Source organism: Schistocerca gregaria, chromosome 7 (genome assembly GCF_023897955.1).
Source record: "Schistocerca gregaria isolate iqSchGreg1 chromosome 7, iqSchGreg1.2, whole genome shotgun sequence".
Lineage (NCBI taxonomy): Eukaryota > Metazoa > Arthropoda > Insecta > Orthoptera > Acrididae > Schistocerca > Schistocerca gregaria.
The window spans coordinates 341286146-341304055 of record NC_064926.1 but is presented as its reverse complement, the minus strand read 5'-3'; positions in this window follow the sequence as shown (position 1 = coordinate 341304055).

The following is a 17910-nucleotide window of genomic DNA, read 5'->3' as shown; positions in this document are numbered from 1 at the left end:
TCTAAGACTTCATAGACAAGTTTCCCATATGACAATAGTGTAAGATATTTATTCCGGTTCACAACGACAAATGTCGTGTGTTTTAGTACATTTTATTTATTTAGCGTGTTGTGCTTCGCTCAGTTGCTTAATACAGTTGAGAATTACTGAGACAACATGTGTTATTGGGGGAAAAATTAAATGATTGTATGGCATTACTAGATGAAAGTCCCCATCTGGGGTTTTTCCGTCTTTTTATTTGACGCCACTTGCGCGTCAAAACTGGTTCAAATGGCTCTGAGCACTATGGGACTTAACATCTGAGGTCATCAGTCCCCTAGAACTTAGATCTACTTAAACCTAACTAACCTAACGACATCACACACATCCATGCCCGAGGCAGGATTCGAACCTGCGAGCGTAGCGGTTGCGCGGTTCCAGACTGAAGTGCCTAGAAGCGCTCGGCCACACCGGCCGGCGACTTACGCGTCGAAGGTGATAAAATGACTATGAAGACAACACAACATGCAGTCACCGAGCAGATAAAATTTCCTACCGGGTCGGGAATCGAATCCAGTCCCTCAACATGGCATTCGTCAACAGTTTTTTGGTTTATTTCTTATTACGTGGGAAGGTTTTTGTTGGGAGATACTTGTCAGTCAGAAGAACAGATTGTTAGGGGGTTGTGTTATAGCCTCCGTCAAACTATCCCCGAATCGGAACAAGGTACATTGTATCACATTATAGTTAGAAGTCGAGGACTGCTACCATGTTATAGCGAAATCAGAACCAAAAGGGGAAGTTGAAAAGAGAGAGATATAATAGGAGGACGATATTATATCGCACGATAATAAAAGTCGAAAAAGCATGAAATCCGTAGCAGAGAAAATTGAAGTGTTGGGGGAAGAAGGAAAATGTTTGAAAACGGTACGAAGTCATAGTATGTTGTGTTGGGCGAGGCAGAACTTCTGGTGAATCATAAAATGTAATGCTTCGTGGAGGACGTCACACGCCGTAATAAAAGGCGCAAAGTGCCAACCAGGGCGACTTGGGTGCCTTCTGGACGTCGAATAACTGGCCCAGTTAACGGCCATCAGCTGAAAGAGCAGTCCGATATTAGCGACCGTGAAGGCGCTAAGCGACGCGGAAATAAAGACTACTAACTGCGAACAGCGGGAGGCGGCGAAATTGCGAAGCTCGAATAGCCAATATCCTCTCTCGTGCGCATCATGGGTTTTAACAGCTCACCGTGCCGCCGAATAACACGCTCTTCAGCAAACGCTGATGGAGACGAGCTGCATTTTAAAGATTCTCCAGGAAAACAGAGGGAATACGTTCGGGTGAGTTTGAATGTTAATTCGATGCTGCACAGACGTCACTAGGAGCGAATAAGCTAATAGAAGACAGAGAACGAAACTGAGTCCGTGGCAAATATTTGTGCGAAACACTATGACTTTCTGAAACTAGTAGTAATGTGTTTATGTAGATAACTAATGTCACCTACATTCGACGTAGATCAGGCAAAGCGAACAGTGCTGTTCCGTCTCGGGTTTCGGAGCGACAGAAATGGAGCTGTTTGTGCACTCTGGGTGAATGGAATGTAGTACGTCCTGTTTAGGCCTGTATCATTTTCATAGACGTTAAATTACATGGCAAGTAGCGCCGGAAAAAAATGCAATCATCCTGTCAACAAATTAGTGTGTAGCTCTACTGAAAAACCGTGTCTTGAGAACCTGTCGTGCACCCATCACGTGATTGTCTGATACATTTTGTGGTGTCACCGCCAGACACCACACTTGCTAGGTGGTAGCCTTGAAATCGGGCGCGGTCCGTTAGTATACGTCGGACCCGCGTGTCGCCACTATCAGTCATTCCAGACCGAGCGCTGCCACACGGCAGGTCTAGTCTAGAGAGACTCCCTAGCACTCGCCCCAGTTGTACAGCCGCCTTTGCTAGCGATGGTTCACTGACTACATACGCTTTCATTTGCAGAGACGACAATTTAGCATAGCCTTCAGCTACGTCATTTGCTACGACGTAGCAAGGCGCCACACTTACTATGAATGCATTCGGAACAGATAATATTGTGAATCATGTACCGTCAAGAGCGACGTTCATCATTAATGGATTAAAGTTAAGTATCAAACTAATTGCGTCCGCTTTCTGAATTCTAATTCCTTTTCATGTTCCAGGCTTGACGTCAGTATAGTCTTTCGCTCCTCACCCCAGCCTGCGTGAGGTATAACGTGTGCATTTCGGCCTCCACTAGTAACACGGTGTAGGCTCTTCTGCCAAAACAACACATTTTATGACAAAATTATTATGTACTAAATTTTGTCTGGGAGAAATTTTAGTGTATCATGAAGGTATACTGCCCCACCTGGGTTTAAAGCAAGGTGATTGTGGTGGCAACTATAATATAGCCCATGTGTGCACGTAAATATGGCGTATAGCTCTCAACGATAGATACAGGAGCAATATGAGCACTGGATATATATATGGCTATCGTTTTAAATTATTTGGTAATGAAGACCTATTTTAGTGTGTACATGACAACAACAGCTATTCACCACAACATTATGGCGATGTGTAACACCTGGTGGCTGATACATACTGAATCAAGTACTAATTTTTGTGGATCCTAAAATGGTTCGTCAACGAGCTGAAAGTATTAATCAGTAACGGAATTTCAGTGATTTTGTCTTAGGATTTTAATCCACACATTTCAGTGCTGATAGGATTAATTACTTAAAGTCTTTACAACAAATCAACATCTTTCGTATTTTTCACCGAGAGAGACAGAGCCATGATTAAAGCATTCACTTCGTAGAGTTCTGCTCAGCTCCTGGTCTAGCTGCCCGGATTAAAGATTTTCGTACCGAGTGAGGAAGCGCATTGGTTAGGCGCTGAACTCGCATTCGGGAGCGCGACACTTCAACCCGCTTCCGGCCATCCAGATTTCGGTTTCCGTTATTTCCCTAAACCGCTCCAGGCAAATGTCGAGGCGGTTCCTTTCACAGGAAAATGCCTATTTTCTTCCCCATCCTTGAAACAATTCTACCTTGCGGCCCGTCGCTAATGACATCGATGTCGATGGGTCGTTTGAACCCAATCTTCCGTCCTTCCTTCCAGGATTGCTGTAGTTTGTTTAATTAGCTTTGGTTGTTTCTCAGGTTGCCTCCTTTGTAAAGAATACGACGGACATCCTTCCCCAATCCTGTCGAATCCACATTTGTATTTCATCTCCACTAACTTTGTTGTTCAATGGACGCTAAATCTTAATATCTCTATTTTTGTAGTTACTACAGATAACCAGTGATACACAAAATGTAGTATGCTCCTAAAACAGCTATTGTCGTTAATATAAGCAGGTTGAAAAGTCCCCTTAGAACAATTGTACAAGACCGTGCTTAAACTGACCCACAATATTTTTTTTTTTTTTTTAGCGCTACGCAATCTGACTTCCAAAAATCCCTACAATAGAATGGCCCTGACTAACATTAACCTATACATTTCACAAATCACTTACCTCACAAAACTCTTCGTTACTCAAGCTACTGCAATACAGCGAGCGCCACTACTGCCAGCTAAATAAAAGATTCAAACTACTGAAGGCATTAACTAATGATAGGCATAGTTAACAAATGAAAGATTTTAATACAGAACAACACAATGTATTTACCTTAATAGTCATAATATATATACCAGTTCATGACACCAATTCTTACAAATTTCGTAACTCCGCCATCTCTCTCCCCACGTCCATCACTGCTGGCGGCTCACCTCCAACTGCGCAACGCTACGCGCTGTTAGCATCCAGCTGCCCAACGCTACAATGGCGAGTATTACAACAATGCCAACAAGCCACTGACTGCACACAGCACAGCCAGTGATTTTTCATACAGAGCGCAATGTGGCGTTACCAATAAGAAATCCTAAACAGCCTGCTTACTAGGTTAACATACCTACCATGTGCAGCTTCCTGACAATAGAATCACCTATGGATACTATTGGTCAAAAGCATACCTAAAGACTTGCGAAGAGAAATTCAGGGAGAGAGGAAACAAGCTCTGCCCATCTTAATGGCACTCGTGTAGATAGTAGCAGAGGCGGGGGAGGTGTGTAGAGAGTAGAGGCACCAACTTCCTCTCTCACACGGTGCAGTTACCCATGGAAGTAACCAATGCTTAAACTGTTCAATCATGATATGTATCAATTATGGTATGTATCGCTTCAAATTCTCTATACGAACCGTAAGTTCTCCATTTGGGATTTTCTTAAATGTTGTTATCGCTTTTAATCTACTATTTAACAAATACTCTCTGAGGAGTTGTAGGTAGTTTCCGCGATGCACCTAGTACTGCTTCATGAGCATTTTCAAGGAAATAAACCAGTTACAACAACATTTATTTCTTACTGTGACAGGAACCATATTGTTACATAGTATGGTTTGATTTGTATCGCTGACATCATCTGGTTAAAGAACACTAGGTTCTGCAATATGTGGATATTGAACTATGGGTAGCTGTTTCAACTCTCCAGCTCTCGTGTAAGCCGTTAACGTTTTGTAGATTTTGTAGATTACTGATGTCAAGCCCAAAACTTTTAATTGATAGTGTACAGCAGAGTACCTGTGAGACTAAACCAACAACAGCTATTTGACGTTCACTGCTGAAAGGAGACCTTCTGCAGTTTTTCCCAAGCGTTACCATTTGCAGCTGTACGCAGTCTCGTAACTACTGCATGTTTCATATCGTTATCCAAGCTAAATAGATAGATCTCTACGTATTCTCTTCTTGCTTTCTATACGGCAAAGAACTTGTTTGGCCCATCTGCCATTAACTCTTCTGGTAACCAGTACCTCCCTGCCCCATTTCATCTTCGTTATGGTTGTAGTCACGTCTCCCCCTCGAATCTGTTCCCGATTCATTTTATTTGTATTCCTGTTTGTCCCAGCAATTCTCGACATTCAGCTGCCTAATGCTACCAGAACAAGTTCTCGAAGAGTTTTCGCATTAAAACTCCATGTGTCAAAGATATGCGTAAAAATTAGGTATACACATTCATGGCAAACTTTTTGGGACATATTGTACAGTTTGTTTTTGTTTTGAAAACTGTGTTTAGTTTACCAGCAGTGCGGCAGGATTTTTTTATCTTCCTGCCTACTTCTAATTTGCTGTTTAGAAAGTCACTGCCTTCAGTTACTCTAAATGATACTGTTGCATTGGTTGGATAGCTAGTTTCTGATAACCTTCAGTTTTGTACTAGACGCCAACAGACTTAATAGATTTTTATTAATATTATCATTAAAAATTATATATCACTCATTTTCCTGATATGATTTTTAAAAAATAATAACATATGATTTTTAACAAAAACATATGATTTTACTCAAACTAAAAACGCAAAGCTTAATATGTGCTTTCTATTATTTTACAAAAAGTATAACAATATTGTAAATAACTGTTGGGTTTATGTATGTAGCAGTATAAGCAGCTCACATGTCATGCAAAAAATATGCAACAGAATACTGTGCTATGCATCTGTAGTCTGTGGCTTAAACACTTAATCCACGGAGAGAGAGGGTGAGATGAAAGTGGATGAGAGGTTGAGGGGAAAAAAATGGGACGAGGGGGACATGGATAGCGGAGTGTAAGCAGCGAAAGGGCAGGGTGACATCACCATAGAGGTTTTTCGTTGACTAAAACGTTGGAGTAACTTTTGTAAAAGAGATTATGTAAAATAAATTTAAAATTTAAGTATATAGAGTTAAAGAATGAAAGTATAAATCTATAAATGAAAATATAATAAAATTATAAAGATGGATTACTATGAAGTAACTAAAAGTAAATTAAATGTCTTAAAATACTAATATATAAACATATACTAATATATAAACATATTAATATACCAGAAATAATATACAGGTGAGGCAGCTAAGTCATAACACCCCTTGTATCTCCCCAATCGTTATAGATACAAAGATGCCGTTTGGACAGCGGATTGCAAGGACAGGGGCTACTAGAATACATCACATTTCATGTTTGTGCTACTTTTTATTATAGAAATACGAGGCCATCTTCGGCTTTTTTAAATGGAACCCTATGTTAAATTTTAGCGTAATATGTTGGGCTTAAGAAGACGGTTTCAAATATGTGTATATCATAATATTTATGTGAATAGTTTTTGAGACACAGATATGTTCACGTATCGTGTTCGTCCTTCGAAGCGGCGTTGTCCAATGCGACCTTTCCTGTTGTGTACAGTACGTGGTAAACGTCGCGAGTTCGTCCTTACATAGACACGCCCATTTACCCGACAATAGTAATACATACTGTGATATTTTGAGCAAAAATTAACTGATGATCGGGAGACCGGGCTAGCCACTTCAATACGTCGTCCTATCCAACAATCCGGGAACTTTTCATTCAACAGCTCTATAGCCACACTGGAAGATTGAGCAGGACAGCCGCCATGTTGGAACCACAAGCACCGACGCCTAGTTGGTGGTATCTCTTCCAGCAAAATGGGCGGAACGTCTCGCAGGAACTGTGTTTCCATTTAGTACACCCGGAATGACGTACGGCCCCACAATGACATTTCCGACGATGCCGCACCGCACGTTAACACTCCACGGTTGCTGATGCTGTACCTGTCGAAGCCAATGAGGATTCTGTATTGACCAGTAATGTATAATATGCAAATTCACATTACCATGGTTGGTGAAAGTCGCTTCATCAGTAAAAAGCACTCGTTGAAAAAACCTTGGATCATCTTGTAGGCACTGCAGAGCAAACTGGCAAAATTCCTGGCTCCGTTCGAAATCCACACCGGAGAGTGCTTGATGTAATGAGAGGTGAAACGGGTGAAATCTATGCCGGTAGAATAAGCGTAGATCACTTCACTGACTTATACCACATTCTGAGGCAATACGTCGCGACGAAACAGTAGGGTCGTTATGCGCCAACGCAAGAACGCCCTCTTCATGTACCTTGCCAGTTGCAGTTTTCTCCCTTGTCCTCGGTATGGCGTTCCATGATCCCGATTAAAGTAGTTTCTTGTAAATACGTGAAAGAAGCTGGCGCATAGGAGGCTCACGGATACAGCTCTCCATATCGCTTTATTGCTCTAACACAATTTCTTCTGCTTTCACCATACACTAGAAGCGTATCTAACTTTTCTTCGTTGGTGTTCATGTCTGCTCTAAGAAACAGTCTCATTACTTCAGCAGCACATTTATACCGTTCTCTCCAGCTACCTCGTGCGTCGCCTTGCGGCTTTTCATCGAGAATCAGAAAAACAACGCCTTCCCTGTGAAGTTCCTCAGCGGTCAACAGGAAAGTTCGCATTCGACCACGCCGCTTCGAAGGACGAATACGATACGGAATCAAATCTGTGTCTCCAAAACTATTCGCCTAATTATTATGATATACACATATTTGAAACCGTCTTTTTAAGCCCATCATGTTACGCTTAAATTTAACATAGGGTTAAATTAAAAAAAAAAAAAAAAACAAGGATAACCTCATATATCTGTAACAAAAAATAGCACAAACATGAAATGTGATGCCGGCCGCGATGGCCCAACGATTCTAGGTGCTTCAGTCCGGAACCACGCGGATGCCACGGTCGCAGGTTCGAATCCTACCTCGGGCATGGATGTGTGTGATGCCCTTAGCTTAGTTAGGTTTAAGTCTAGGGGACTGGTGACCTCAGATGAAAAGTCCCATAGTGCTTACAGCCATTTGAACCATTTGAAATGTGATGTATTTAAGTAGCCCCTGTCCCAGCAATTCACTGTCCAAACAGGATCTTTGTATCTACACTACTGGCCATTAAAATGGCACACCAAGAAGAAATTCAGATGATAAAAGGGTATTCATCGGACAAATATATTATACTAGAACTCACATGTGTTCACATTTTCACGCAATTTGGGGGCATAGATCCTGAGAAATTAGCACCCAGAACAACCACCTATGGCCGTAATAGCGGCATTGATATGCCTGGGCATTGAGTCAAACAGAGCTTGGATGGCATGTACAGGTACAGCTGCCCATACAGATTCAACACGATACCACAGTTAATCAATAGTAGTGACTGGCGTATTGTGACGAGCCAGCTTGCTCGTCCACCATTGACCAGACGTTTTCAATTGGTGAGAGATCTGGAGAATGTGCTGGCCAGGGCAGCAGTCGAACATTTTCTGTATCCAGAAAGGCCCGTACAGGACCTGCAAAATGCAGTCGTGCATTATCCTGCTGAAATGAAGGGTTCCGCAGGGATCGAATAAAGGGTAGAGCCACGGGTCGTAACACATCTGAAATGTAACGTCCACTGTTCAAAGTGCCGTCAATGCGAAGGTGACCGAGACGTGTAACCAATGGCACCCCATACCATCACGCTGGGTGATAACCCAGTATGGTGATGACGAATACACGCTTCCAATGTGCGTTCACCGCGATGTCGCCAAACACGAATGCGACCATCATGATGCAGTAAACAGAACCTGGATTCATCCGAAAAAATGACGTTTTGCCATTCGTGCACCCATGTTCGTCGTTGAGTACACCATCGCAATCGCTCCTGTCTGTGATGCACCGTCGAGAGTAACCGCAGCCATGGTCTACGAGCTGATAGTCCATGATGCTGCAAACGTCTGTTCGTGCAGATGGTTGATGTCTTGCAAACGTCCCCATCTGTTGACTCAGGTATCGAGACGTGGCTGCACGATCCGTTACAGCCATGCGGATAAGATGCCTGTCATCTCGACTGCTAGTGATACGAGGCCGTTGGGATTCAGCACGGCGTTCCGTATTACCCTCCTGAACCCACCGTTTCCATATTCAGCTAACAGTCATTGGTTCTCGACTAACGCGAGCAGCAATGTCGCGATACGATAAACCGCAATCGTGATCGGCTTCAATTCGACCTTTATCAAAGTCGGAAACGTGATGGTACCCATTTCTCCTCCTGACACGAGGTATCACAACAACGTTTCACCAGGCAACGCCGGTCAACTGCTGTTTGTGTATGAGAAATCGGTTGGAAACTTTCCTCATGTCAGCACGTTGTAGGTGTCACCACCGGCGCCAATCTTATGTGAATGCTCTGAAACGCTAATCATTTGCGTATCACAGCATTTTCTTCCTGTCGGTTACATTTCGCCTCTGTAGCACGTCATCTTCGTGGTATAGTAATTTTAATCGCCAGTAGTGTATTACGGTTGGGGAGATACAAGGGGTTTCATGACTTAGCTGCCTCACCTTGTATAATTTATTCAGTATCAACACAGTTGCTGAATTATTTCGTGAATAATGTGTCGGAAGTAGTAAAATTATTATTATTATTATTATTATTACTATTATTGAAGATGTCTGATAAATCCTGTATGGACTGGTAAAAAGCTAGTTGTTTTATACTTCCTGCAACAGAACGTGACATTTGATTTAGATCCAAGACACTGTCACATCTCCTGCGCCCTCGTGCACATCATGATAAAGGACGAATGTGTTTCATGTAGTACACTGGAGCGTATCGTAGACATACCACTATCTAGACTGAAGGAAGTATCTAATTTGTTTAAAGGAAAAACTGACACCAGCAATATCCACTTCACGTCGACGATAGCCTACAGAGACTACCTATCTTCCCTATTTAGTAATTAAGCACTATAACTATCGACAATATTAGTGTAACGTATTCAATTTTGCTGAACATTATCTTCTTGAAGAACGTGTTGTACATACAGATTTACCTATTTTTTGAAGTTCTGTATCCTCTACCGCGTGTTTCCAACGCAAGCAGAAAAACTGACATAATTGACATAATACATCGGTTTGCATAGGACTCGAACCGTTGCTTCGACTGCAGACGGCCGTTAGTCAAGCGCTAAAAGGATGGCATAGTCATTAAAAATACACCCAACGGCACAGAGAAAGCATCGTATTTTAATCAGGGAACTTAACTAGTTTGCTTTAGTATTGAAAGTAGCGTAGTGACTCTTGAAAAATAAGTGTGAGCCAACATTGATTACACTCGTGTTTTCAGCCTGAAGCATTTGTGTATCGATGCTACAGTTTCTTTTACACTTCCCAGAAGATAACGACAAAATTCATGAAGATAACGACAAAAATTCAAAATTGTTATGGAAGTCAAGCAAGATGACTCAGTGTCACAAGATGACTCTATGTCACCAAAACTATTGTCAGTAGTCCTCGAGGAAGCTTTCAGGTCGTTAAAAAGGGAAAAATAACAATGAATATGTATCTATGAACCACTCTCGATTTTCTTACAGCTTTGCACTGTTTGCCTTTGTTGTAGATAAACCAGAAATGGAAGATCAGGTAACAGGCATAGAAATAACATAGAATAGCGTTAAAATAATGCACAAACCAACACATCGGAAACAAAAAAGTAATAATTAATAATGAAGAAATAGAACCATAGGATCAGTTTTTGTGTTAGGGCAGGTAAACGCGATGACTGGTTGGACTGAAAAAGATATAAACAAAGGGGTAAACATGACCAGGAGAAACGAAAGCAGACAAACGTGGTAAGGTGAAAATGAAGTGATGGTGTGAGGGACATGTTGCCAAGTGATTTAATTTCAGATAGATCATTGAAGTTCTTTGCTGAATTCGATTACATAAAAAGGGGCGGACATGACTACTTAATGGAAGGTGGGTAAATGATATCAGAAAAAGTGGTTGGTTCAGCATGGATGCTTATATCTGTAGGCCGTAAAGTCTACAAGAGGCAGTGGATGTTAAATGAATGATAATGATGACTGCAGACTCTCGGTAGCTGTATGTTACTCCGCATATTAATTAGAGAAATACGTATTATTACTGTATTTAACAATAGCGCAACTTTAATTTATAACTTGTATCGCCTGTGCATTCGACCTTATAATCTGCTCCTACGCTTATTTCGTGTTTATTTTTCATGTGTCCTATTAATAAGGAGAAAGTTTCTCGTTAGTTTTACAACAAAACCTCCGACTGTAGTGTCGTTAACAATTCTGACGTTCTTGATAATGTTCCTCGGTCGTTATTTGACAATAATTACCGTATATGGTTTCGTCTCAATTATTCCTGTTTGCTGATGATGTGTTGTTTGCTGTATTGGTGTGAACTCTAGCTACGAAACAACAACGCAGGAAATATTAAATGTTAGTTTAACGAAAGTTACCGGGGGATTCTGCACTATTGGGCTACCTTTAAATTGGGAGAAACACTGTCTATACAGTTTTGAACTGTTAAAAATATCTCTTCTAATGTACCTGCAAGAAATAACAACTGGGATGTAAAATTCTTGGTTCGTAAGTGAGCGTGTTGTTGAACACTTAAAGTGGAGAATCTATACATACAGTAGACATGCTAAAACTTGAAGTTCGTTACTTTTGACGTGAGAATAATTGCCATCTTTGGGGATAGTTCCTTTCAGTAAAGTGATCGTGGGCTAATATTATGGTCAAAGCTCCAGAGTATACTTATTCTGTTATGAAATTTATTATCAGCAGTCCATCTGAGTTAGAGTTTGACAGAGATATTCTCAGGTACAAACGAGAGGGTAAAATCATCTCCATTACCCTTTTAATGACTCTAACTTTCCCATGGAAAGGGGTGAGTTAACGCACGTACAAAACTCTTTGACAATCCACTCATTTAAAGAAAATATCAGATACATAAGTGGAGTGGTTTCTAAAAAGATGTTTCTCTTTAGCAGCTCCATCTGTGAAATGAGGGAAATATTGAATAGAAATAATTAATCATTCTTACATAAAAGGCCTGTTAACTGCGAGCACATAGACAAGAAAATGTTTTCATAAACATGTGTTTCTGTGTAAGGAGGGGGGTGTTTTATGTTTGTTATGTTGGCACAGTCCGTATAATAACTGTTACCGTGATTTTAATTCACAGAACAAGTAACTAACTGTCTAACTCTGAAGATAAAAGTAGCTGATATAATGAACTGTAAATCATGTTTAAAATGCATAAAATACTAAATACGGTGGAATTATCAAATATAACAAGCATGAATGAAGATTACTCAGTATTTCAGTGAAACAAAATGACATGTTCGCTACTTGGATCGACTGTAAAACGTCTTCTGTCAGACAATTTTTTCATTTTTTTTCATACTATATGAATGTTCTAAGAACTGCATAGAAGTGCATATAATTCTCTTATGTCGCACTAGTAATGTTACAGCTGGCCGGGGTGGCCGAGCGCTTCTAGGTGCTTCAGTCTGGAACCACTCGACCGGGACGGTGGCAGGTTCGAATCCTGCCTCGAGCATGGATGTGTGTGATGTCCTTAGGTTAGTTAGGTTTAAGTAGTTCTAAGTTCTAGGGTACTGATTACCTTAGAAGTTAAGTCCCATAGTGCTCAGAGCCAGTAACGTTACAATGCGTCATATGTCAAACTTAACTAGCAAATTTAAGTATGAGAGAACATACAGGATATTATAACGCAATGTTCAAACTCGATGAGCAAGTTACATTACTTAGGTTGGGAAATATAATTGTCATAGACATTCAGTTCTGCGTCAACGACTAATAAGTACACAGTTTTGTTCAGATTTTATGTTTATTCTTGGGTCATTCAACAGACTAGACTATAAACACTGAATTGCTATTCTTCTCATGTAGCTCATAGGTTCATTACCGCGCGTTGAGAGATATTTCGCATCAGAGCAGCTCGCATCGGAGCAGCGTGTTAAAACTGTTCAACGCGTGTTAATTAAGGAAGTTTGGTCTAACAGCTAAAGGCGGTGGAACTTTTGCCGGCAAATTAACGTTGTAATAAGATTGCTTGTTCCTTGTAATATTTCACGGTAACTAATAAGAAGAGGCATTTGAGCAAGAAAGGCGGACCATTACAGAAAACAGATGTAGCTCTAAAGGACTGGAAATTTTCAGGAAAAAACTGTCAGAGTAATTATGGAATAAAAAGAATTGCTGAAGAATAGATCACTGAAAATGATAAGCTTTTTGATTAAAGAAGTATAGCTTCTGAAGACGTCTCTGTTTTTTTAACGATTCGCCATACGTTGCATTGATTTTCTGAAGCACACAAATGCATCCCTGACAGTCATTACTGTAACAGTAAAAAAGTGCAAGATCCAGAGCTCAGGATGCACGTCGAATATATTTCGGACAGTTGCTTTAAGCATTTGACTTGACTTCACAAAAACTCTGCTACAAAAGAAGTGGTAGGAGATTGGCGATACTGTGTATATTGAAAGTGATGGACTCCTTAGTACCAAACATATAAAACGGCCACAATTCTTGTTCGTTCTAGAGGACGAGAAGCGATAAAATTTATACATATCCAAGTAGACAGACTTTATTTGAATACATTTGTTTATTTTTCCATTTGAGATTCAGAAAATGTATTCGTTGCTTTTAGTTTATAACAAACGACAGACAGACCTATTACCAAATAAGCCATTCAGTCTGTACTTAAGGGGTCTCACTATTGTAACGCCGTAAGAAAAAGTGTTCTCTTGAAATTTTTCGGACTGAAGGAAAGCTGATAGAGACATATTACTTGGAGTAGTTATTGAGCATATACTTAAGTATATTATAAAAATATTATGTCGGAAAATATTACGAAATGGCAATATTGCAACATTTCTCCCAAGACCTGTTGAATTTGAGACGACCTGCGGTACGTGCTTTACCTGGAGCCAATTTGAATATGGGGGGGGGGGGGGGGGGGGGGAAATCTATGTAATCTACATGAGTGTAGCTGGCGAGCCACTTACGGCATTTTAGAACTATTGATTTTTGTGTAATTGGCGAGCGTTAGAAAAAAGTCGCTCAGTTTTCACCAAAACAGCACAGTCAGTTGTTAATAAACATTGTTTAAATTAACTAATTTAAAATTTGCTACGTGGTACGCTTGTGTGTGTAAATTTTCAAATAATAAGGCTTAAGACGATTCGAATTATGCTGTGTAGGCTTTTGAAAAAATCGTAAACCGAGCAAAACAACTTTGAAGATTTGAAATGTGCTATACACATAAACAAATGGAAAAATTCTGCCTTTAGAAAATTCTAACCATTAACCTGCTATACAGGAATGACGAGTACTGTTGCCTTGCCATCGAAATCATATCCACTAGTTTATTATGAACGACTGAAATATCGGTCATGGCGTTTGCATGAACGCACACTGTACGTTTAGCCCTGTTCCACCCAGGCCCATTGCCAAGACGATTCGACGGTTGATTTCATATGCGTTCCATATAAAAGTACTACTTGGTGTAACAACTTCTGGATAGTTTGGACAAACAATAGTTATTGTGGAACCTGAGCGTCGAGGACTTCATACGTGTAATATGATGTCTGCATTGCACGTTTTACATTTCACGTGTTGAGAAATAACAGAGAAAGCAGCAAGAAAATTTATAGTCCTATAGCTCAGTTCGTAATTCTCTTGAAAACAGTAATCACGGCCTTTCAGTCTTTAGGCAGAGGCAATGACTCCTTACGTAATGCTCTCACCCTCATGTCTATTCTTCTGATACGCCGTGTCGGATACGATGTTTTCGTAGCTTTCCTGCGCGAATACACTTTCTCACTACGCATTCTTTCATGGAAGACAAGACTCTGTTCTGTACTATAAGATACAAACATACCATCAAAAGTCAATAATACACACAAAAATAAAGATTCAAAACCAAAGAGAGCTCTTTTTCTGAAATACTTCTAACTACAGTCAGACACTACAGGAGATATAGAAGTGGTGCAGGTGGGCCATTTCGTATCATCCGAGCCACTGGAGGAGAGAGTTCGGAATCTCAAATAACAATTTCTTTTTCAGGCTTTAGACTTTTTTCCTCATATTTTAAAAGGCTCAAAACGTCTTTTGATTAAATTTAAAAAAAAGATTTTCTAAAAGTTCTATAATGGTGTTACCCCTCAAAGAGTTGCCTAAAGCACATTTCATCCAAGGCACTCTGAATCATCACCCTTGAGCAAAAAGGCCACTTGATATTTATGAACCAGCCTGACTGCCCCCCTTCCTTTCTCATCCCAGTTCTGCTTCTCTTCTTAGAGTATCTTGCTTTAACTGTGTAGGTGCTAGTTTTAGTATTTAGGTATCTACTTTTGCTATCTTAGAATCTATACTAGTTCATTCACATCCTACTCCTTCTCTTCCTAAAGCATCTTATTTGAAATGTGAACAGTTTAAGTGCGTGTTTTAAAACACAATCCTATACTCGTGTTATTCTTGAAATCCAAATCATTCAGCAGCAACTCTCCAGTTTTTACTTGCAAACAAATGATTCAGCAGCAACTCTCCAGTTTTTACTTGCAAAGTAAGTATACACATGAGCTTCCTAAAACTATTATAACAGGCCAAACAAATGTTAAGCAAACGACGGATGATATGGGGATGTTCTATTTGTCGTTGGTTCCATAACATAGACGCTCTCTCGGGGAAGCGTGTCTACACCTATCCAGCAGCATATCCCACTATCAAAGCATGGCACAGCCTCAGCGGATCGCCAGTCTTTCCTTAGCGGAAACTTAAGTACATTCCGTTTCTTAGAAACTGTGATACTAGGATCATGTAGGGGACTATTAATCAATAAGCATCTGCAAGCTTGCATGTCATGCAGACAGTAATATACGGTACGAATAGTACAGGTGGGTGAGCAACTACATGCCTATCATACGCATTGGTGGACGAAACATGATTGCCGACTGCTGTAAGGGACGCTGGTCGACCAGCGGAACCCAATGCTACAGCGACTGTGCACGGAATGGATCCCTTAAGTCCGTGGTACATTTCCAGAGCTGTCGAGGTTGCTTCGACTATTACCACAATTTCCATGGATTTCGACGTGATTTTCCTCGACTGTATATAAGGCCCCCACAGACCTTTGACTGGGCAATGGAGTGCCTACATCACACGAGCTCTGCCCACAGCACGGATTATTGCCTCCTGGTTGCTTTGCGCTCACGTGACGTGGTAATGGAAGTATGACAGCGGAAAAGGGATTATGGGAAAATCAACCCATACACATCCCACACCTCATTTTCTTGCTAGACGGTTTTAAAATGCAAAACAATTACAAAAGCCTATCCTCGCACCCAGTATCCCTCCCACTAACGACTAACCCAGGTACCTGCTTCGCCACTAACGCATATACTAGCTCATGCACCTTCATATCTTATGCATGCTCTCCAACCGGAATTTCAAGCAGCTCTCACTCTCCAAAGATGAAATCGTCAAGAGATATATCTGTCCAGTCAACACTACCCACTACGTCCCTTCTCACCTCACCCTTCCATTTTACTCCCTCCAAATTCCTCCACCTCACGGACCCTTAGCTGCTGCCTGATGTTCCGCGGGACCCCATAGACATACTTATCAATCCAGCTCCTTCACGTTCTTAATCATTTCACGCACTATTAGGGTAGGTTGCTACAAAGATGCGCACTTAACACTTTCCTATTTCCCCATCTGCTTTTATTGTCACGTGTATGATGTATTAAAGTTGCATTCAACAGAAGGTCCCAAATGAGGAAGAACGATTTTTGCCCCAGATCTGGAGAAAACGTCCTATAGTAATGGGGAAAAATTCCACACAAAAAGAAATTACTATAGTTATAAAACACTTAAGGATAATTAAACTGTTCTTCAGGTAGTGCTTTTATTAACCTGTATAATGTTTGATTATATCAAAATAATTACCATCTTCACAATCATCATCATCATGAGTATCTCCACCATCATCATCATTATCTCCACCATCGTCATCATTTCAAACATCAAAACATGAAATTAACATACCACTAATTTAAACACAAAACATTTTAACACAAGGAAACACATAGAATTACTATTATTATTTGGCCTTTTCTCGCCGCACTATACTGCACTTATTCCGGTACAGTGCGCATTCCTGTTTCGTCTTCATTACAGACTCGATGGGGCGGAAAATTGTATTTAGACGCCAAAGTTTCCCAGTTGCTGAAAAAATCGTTCCATTTTGTGCTTTGTTGAACCATATTTTGCTCCCATTACTGATTTTCTACAGTTGCGTCAAACTTAAATTGTGTCAAGCGATGAGTGAGCGCGCCCAGTCTTCCCCTGCCAATTGGGGTTCTTTATTAAACTGGTGGCTTACGCCTTTAGGCAAACCGGTGCTAAATGTCGGAAGGGTTTATGAGGAAGGTTATTGGAAATATAATCCAAACTAAGACAGTGCTTCTCCCATTAAATTTCTTCTGTCTCAGATAATACCCTCTTGATACGTCTCAATGATGTAACTACATAGCCTCCTTTAAGTCTTTTATGTAATGTTGCCCGCATCTCGTGGTCGTGCGATAGCGTTATAGCTTTCCACGCCCGGGTTCGCCGGTTAGATTCCCAGCGGGGTCAGGGATTTTCTCTGACTCATGATGGCTGGGTGTTGTGTGATGTCCTTAGGTTAGTTAGATTTAAGTAGTTCTAAGTTCTAGGGGACTGATGACCATCGATGTTAAGTCCCATAGTGCTCAGAGCCATTTGAACTATTTTTTAATGTAAAGTTGATCATTACATCCAAGCCTTTAACTGCATTTCTAATGGAAGATGGATTTACTATTATCTTCTTAACATCCTCTAAAGTTTTAGAAGACAGCGGGATGGAGGACGTTTGTCTCTCGTAGTTTGTGCAAAGTGAACTTGAACTAGTCTTATTAATATTGTATCAGTCGGCGTGAAATAGCAAACTGTAAGTTACGGTCCATTAAAGATAACAAATAAACCAACCTGTTCAGAATTAAAACTGAAGAGAGAAAAGACAAATGTTTTGGCGCTAAGGTACGCATGCAGACATTTGCCCCAGCTGATGGCTATGGTTTCTTAACTTCTGTTATCAGCTGATGTATATGGCAACCTGTTAAAATCACAACTAAACTTACAGA